The sequence below is a fragment of the Triticum urartu genome, unplaced genomic scaffold (assembly GCF_003073215.2).
Source record: "Triticum urartu cultivar G1812 unplaced genomic scaffold, Tu2.1 TuUngrouped_contig_6254, whole genome shotgun sequence".
Lineage (NCBI taxonomy): Eukaryota > Viridiplantae > Streptophyta > Magnoliopsida > Poales > Poaceae > Triticum > Triticum urartu.
The window spans coordinates 1-6,204 of record NW_024117000.1 but is presented as its reverse complement, the minus strand read 5'-3'; the positions used below and the strand labels follow the sequence as shown (position 1 = coordinate 6,204).

General features: G+C 39.7%; 1 long non-coding RNA gene across 1 annotated transcript; it reads right to left on the bottom strand.

Moving 5' to 3' along the window:
• Positions 1-4,074: 4,074 nt before the first annotated feature.
• On the bottom strand, positions 4,075-5,865 carry LOC125530346. Its single transcript, XR_007292906.1, has 2 exons — positions 4,803-5,865; positions 4,075-4,479 (listed from the first exon to the last, which is right to left on the bottom strand). It is a non-coding gene; the product is annotated as an uncharacterized LOC125530346 (long non-coding RNA).
• Positions 5,866-6,204: the final 339 nt, after the last annotated feature.

The window sequence follows — 6,204 nt, the reverse complement described above, 5'->3', positions numbered from 1 at the left end:
TGCGGCGGCGGCGGCGGCGGCGGCTCGGGGAAAGTGCTGGGGAAAGGGTTTGGGAAGCTGGGGCGGCTGGTATTTAAAGGCTGATAGGTCGGTGCGGGGAGTGGGCGGGCGCGCCACGGACCCAGAAGCGACTTCGACTCGTTTTGTGCACGGACGCGGCACGCTTTAAATTCACCGTGTGATTTTTTTAATAAGGATATACAAACGCTTGGGAACCTAAGTGATCGTTGATGCATTGGCCGCCTCATCAATCGTCCGATTAGGGAAAGCATGGTTAGAGCAAATACAATATGATGGCATAAGCAGACTATAAAAACTAAAATATTCTTACTTATTTGGAGAAGAGGGGAGAGGAGAGAGAAGAAAAGTGAGCTGTAAAATAAGAGCCGGCTATAGCACAGGACCAAAATTATTTTGTAAGAATGTATGATGGACCAGCTATTAATAAAGTACTACACATTTAAATTCTATTATTGTATAAGCCAACCTAATAGCCGGCTTATATAATAGTTAGTCATACTAGTATACTATACTTCCTCCGTTCCAAAATATAGGGCCTCTTTGATTTAAAGGATTTTCATAGGATTTTTGAAGGATAAGAATTCTTTGAAATTTTTCCTGCATTGGTCGTTTGATTCGCAGGATTGAATCCCATAGGATTTTTTTCCTATGGATTCATTTAAACTACATTTCATAGAAATTGTAGCATCCACTCCAACCTCTCGGAAGAAATTCTTTATTTTTCCTGTGATACAATCAAACAAACTCAAATCCTATAGGAATCCAATGGGCATGTCATTTCAATCCTACGTTTTTCCTATTCCTGTGTTTTTGCAATCCCGCGAATCAAAGAGGCCCATAGTGTGTCCATGCTTCTCAAGATTCAACTTTGACCATAAATTTAACCAACAAAATCAATTGTGGTGGGAGCAAAAAATATATAATTGAAAACTTCTTTTGAATACGAACTCATTGGTATAATTTTTGCTCCCGCCGTAGTTGGTCTCATTGGCTAAATTTATGGTCAAAGTTGAAATGCGGAAACCGATAACGCACTATATTTTGGAATGGAGCGAGTACTATTAATATGTGGCCTCATCTTTTGTCTCACTAAGTATGTTGGACCTCGTGCTACAGTCAGCTACAAGTTTGCAGCCCTTTTCTATTCTTTCTACTCTTCTCTCTCCTCTACCTAAGCACAAATACTATATTTAAATCCTTATAGCCTGTTTATATCATCTTATTATACTTGCTCTTAATAGCTCAGTCAGTGTTGGCTATATGATGTTGCCATGTCATCTATAGTCAAACTTATAGCCGACAAGTACAATCGTTAGATGTAAATAAGTACTACTTACATGGTCCATCTTCTCACACAAAGTGACTAGAAGCACGTGTTTATTGTACTTACTCTTAGTCTTTTTTAGTAACGATTAGTCTTTATTTAATCTGGTGCGCAACACGAGACCTACTGGTCGACGCCTATATGCGTCACAAAACGCGTTGACGACCCGTGAAGGTTGTGGGCCGGCCCAATCTGATGAGCTCCCTTGAATGTTTTTCTGTTTTTTCCTCTTGTATGGAAATCTGACTGCTGGATATTTTCGTTTTTTCTGTTTCATTTTTTAAAAGAAAAGAGATGTTCTCGGTGTCTGCCTTAAAATATTTTCATGTGTATCCAAATATGTTTAGCATATATTAAAAATAATCATCATACATTGGAAAATGTTCATAGTATGTTATTTTTACAGCAAACTTAAAAATATGGTTCATCCTAGATTTAATTTTTTATTTCTATTAAAAAATGTGCATCATATGTTAAATAGATTATTTTCGTACATTAACAAATGTGCACTGCATTTAAAGAAAATGTTTACGGTATATTACATTGAAAAAAGTTATAGTATAAAGAAGTTCCAAAAGGAAAAAATGCAAAATAATCCGATAGAAAACCCAAACAAAAGGAAAATAAACTAAGAAAATAAAAAATAAAAAAGTAGAAGGAAAACCAAAACTGGTATCTCTTGCAAATGTCACTCCCACTTTCCCTGACAAGTGGCACACTGTGTGTCACTTATCTCAACCTGAGAGTTTTTCTTTTTTTTGCATATTTAATTTTTTTTTAAACATTGTATCTCTTAAACCGTGCATCCAAATGCCGAACCGTTTTCACCTCTGGATTTCTCACATCGACATCTTCGAAATTATATCTCATGTATTCAGAAATCATAAAAAAGGCAGAAATAAAAAAACAAAAAACAGCAACAAAAAAACGGAAGAAAAAAAATTAGAAACCCGAAAGTACAATTATGCTTTTCATTTTCTTTTGGAAGCATAGGTTCTGTTTTTCTCTTTTTAGGAAGCATAGTTGTGCTTACCATAGACGCACATGTTGTGTTTTTCCCTATTCAAAAAAGCATAATTGTGCTTCTCCCGGAAGTAATGCTTCTCCCTTTTGGGGGCACATGTTGTGAGAATTTCACAATTTCGATTTTGCTTGTCCTTGGGAACAGCGTAGCGACGAATAATTCCGAATCTACATAGGTCTAGTCCAGGGGACAAATCAATAGGAAATGCTATTCGCTTCTTAAGAAGAAGAACTTTTTTGAAATTAAAGATTTTACAGGGGCGTCGGATATCATTTCTTCAAATAAGGAAGAAGTGTTATCGAAGTATTTCCTTCCATTCTTCCTAGTATGGAAGAAATAAAGAAAAGGTACCGCATCTCGATCTATGCGAAAGGGCACTAGTTTTTTCTTTTGGTTTCATCGATAGCAGCAGTGCTTCTTGCAGAAGCACATGTCACGGAAAAGCGTTACTTTTCGGAAAAACATTTTCCCCCCATCAAACCTAGCGAAAACCAAGGAAAAACCAAGGAGCCAAAAAAACACAGATAAAACCCAAAAACATGTACAAAATTAGAAAAAAAAATCATGCTCCTGCGGGGTGCGACAAGTGGCGGCGCTGGGTCAAGCCACATGCTGCATGGGAATGGGAGTTACTCTTGCAGAGGGTGGCATTTCCTAAATGGCGCTTAAGGCGCCTGTTTATTCAATACTTGCTAACGTGCGCACACCTTTGCCTCCGCTTGTGTCGGCCCATCTTACAATTTTTTTTCTTTTTTTTGTACAAACCTTCAAAAAAGATTCGAGCTCTGTACCAGCAGGGTGACCAGCGTGGCTAACCAACAATACAACTCTCTGTTTTTGCTAGTTTCCTTGTTTTTATACATCTTCAAATAACAAATGAAGCTGTTTTTTATGTTTTTATTTTCTTATTTTTATTTTTTAATATTTGTTGAACTTTTTCTACATTGATGAACTTTTCTTTAAAATCGATGAACCTTTTTTTCAAATCAATGAACTTCTTTTTCTAATTCGATGAACTTTTTCTAATTCGCTGGACTATTTTCAAAATCAATGAACTTTTTCTAATGTTGACGAACATTGTTTTTCTAATTTGATAAACATTTTCCCCAAATTCGATTAACTTTTTTCAGAATCGACGAACTTTTTAATGTTGATGAACTTTTTTTCAAATGCGATGAACTTTTTTTAATTTTGGTTAACTTTCTTTCAGTTTCGATGAACTTTTTCAAAATTGATGAACTTATTTTCAAATTCTTGAAGTTTGTGAACTTATTTCAAAATCCCAGAATTTTTTCGCTTTTTGTGATTTTTTAACTTGCTTATTTAAAAAGTCAACGGTTGAGCAGACTGGTCAATCGCAACTGTACAAAATGCGACCGGCGAGGAGAAACGACCAAGAAAGGGATCGAGCGCTCGCCCTCTACATGGGCGGGCCCACGAGGCCTAATGGCGCTTAAGGCGCCACATAGGAGCACCGATAGAGGGTAACCATTAATCATTTTTTAGCACAACCATTAACCTTAACCTTTTTTGTTAGGGCTGTGTACTCTAGTATATATTTGGCCCAACCGACTCAGCCATGGGCTCACACCAACAATGCAATGCAAGGCCGAGTTTTGTATGCGAGGAATTCTCATTCATTCCCAGGCCCGAGTAAACAAAAGCTGACGCTTCCTTCCAACGACAAAAAAAACTGACGCTGGCGTAATTTGGATGTGAGATTTTCTTTGCAATACAAACATAATCAATGAAGCAGTAGTATATATCTTCGGCCAGAAACAAATACAAATACACTCCTCTAATAAAAAAATATAGAAATACACAGTACCCCTACTTAGGTCCTACACGCTATCCCTAATCTGCATAAGCAGGATAAGAACAAAAAGAGAGCGGGGCCAGGCCATGCCATTTGCAGAAGCTCTCACACACATCCGAACAGAGCTGATGCTCCAAGCATCCAAACGCTCAGGTCCCCCGGGATCTTCCATTTGGCTCACTCCAGCAGCTGCCAGATCGCCATCGTGGCGCGAGCGACTAGCTACAAATCTGGGCGCTGAACACCCTGCGATACCTCCTGCCACTGCCAGGCAAGACAAGGCCTACTAAGCTCCTGCCAGCCAAGGAGGGCCTACTTAGGCTGGTCATAGTGGGGAGTAACTTATACTAATGTCATGCATATGACACTAGTCTAAGTTACTACCTTCATAGTGCAAAGTAACATACTAGTAGTGTCATATGTGGCTTCATTTAATGGCTTGTAGACTCATCTTGTCTTGGAAAACGCTATGTTACAGTAACATATTATGTTACTACTTCTCATTAACTACATGCCACATAAGCAAAAATTTCTCGAAGTGTGCTATGTTACTATCTAAGTTACTCCCACTATGACTAGCCTTAGGAAAATGATCAGCAACAAAAAAATATGCTTACATCTGAGCTGACGCAGCCAAGCCGATGCGTACGACCGAGCTGATGCACCAAGTGTCCTAGTCATCCTCTGATGTGGACACCTGCAAAAAAAACAGCTCCTCGCATTAAAATTATCGGCAGAGTTTACCCCTAGGCCAGCCGCTGTCAAGGAAGAGGGGTTTTCATCGGCCGTCGCTTTCCCGGCGAAGAAGATCTGGTTTCACAATGTTGAATCAGTTTGGGTCTGCAGGACAAAGACAGCCTTTAATTAAGGGTGCACTCCTAACATCATTCAAGCACTTTCTACTAGTGGTTCTGGCACTGAAACCGATCGGTACATAAATTATTTCACCACCATGGCGAGTGCAATGAAAGCTCTGGGGATTTTGTTACTTCATAATTCTCAAATGTTTACTCAGTCTATGTATTATTTAGACAGCTGCATGTACTTGAGAGTAAAAAACAGAGAAAAACTTGAGAAGCAATAGAAGAAGAGGATAGTGAACAAAGAAAAAGAGAGACAGGTTCCTTCAAACAGCTTTTGTGTTTGAAGTTGAAATCTAATGTTAAAAATCCAGCAAAAACAAAAAATCATGGTGAGTTACTGACTCAAATGGGAAAAGGTCATCTGTGAAGGAGTGCACTCCGAAGGGTGAGCGAATAGGATATGCAGCTCTTGTGGCCAGTTTTGTTATCCTACTCGTCTTTAGGTTGGCATCGCACCTTGTTGACACATTTATCTGTGTCATTTTCCGTTTTTTACCCAACTGTCAACCACATCTAACTTTATGGTTGCTCTTGTGAATGGACTTACCTGTGAACTAACAAGACAATGACACTATAAAAGCAGAAGTTCACTCAGCAGCTAGAGCAATAGACACACGGCGCTAGTCAATTACCTGGTAGGCATAGCATGGGAGAAACAAATAATGCAAGAGCTGATGGTGGAGTCAAGGGTGGAGAAGAGGAAGAGAAAGGCAGGAAGAAGATGACCAAGGGTGGTAAGGCGTCGTTCCATGACCTGTTCAAGAACGCGGACGCCGCTGATGTGGTGCTGATGCTGGTTGGCACGGTCGCCGCGCTTGCGAGCGGCATGTCACAGGTCGTCATGTCGATCATCTTCGGGCGGATGGTAGATGCCTTTGGAGGTGCCACCCGGGACACCATCCTTCCCCGAGTCGACAAGGTACCCTTTTGCTTCTGTATGAATCTGCAAGCATGCAACGCCACTGAAACTTGTTACATATTGGCTGATAAGAACTTGCTTACAGGACACAGATATGAAATTACACATTAACCTGATAAGAGATTCTCGATTTTTCATGCCCTCAATTTACAAATACACAGATATGAAATTTTGCAGACTAAGGCATAGCCTAGTGGTGGGCAGGGGCTGATGCCTTCCCACCCACCCCGGTTCAAC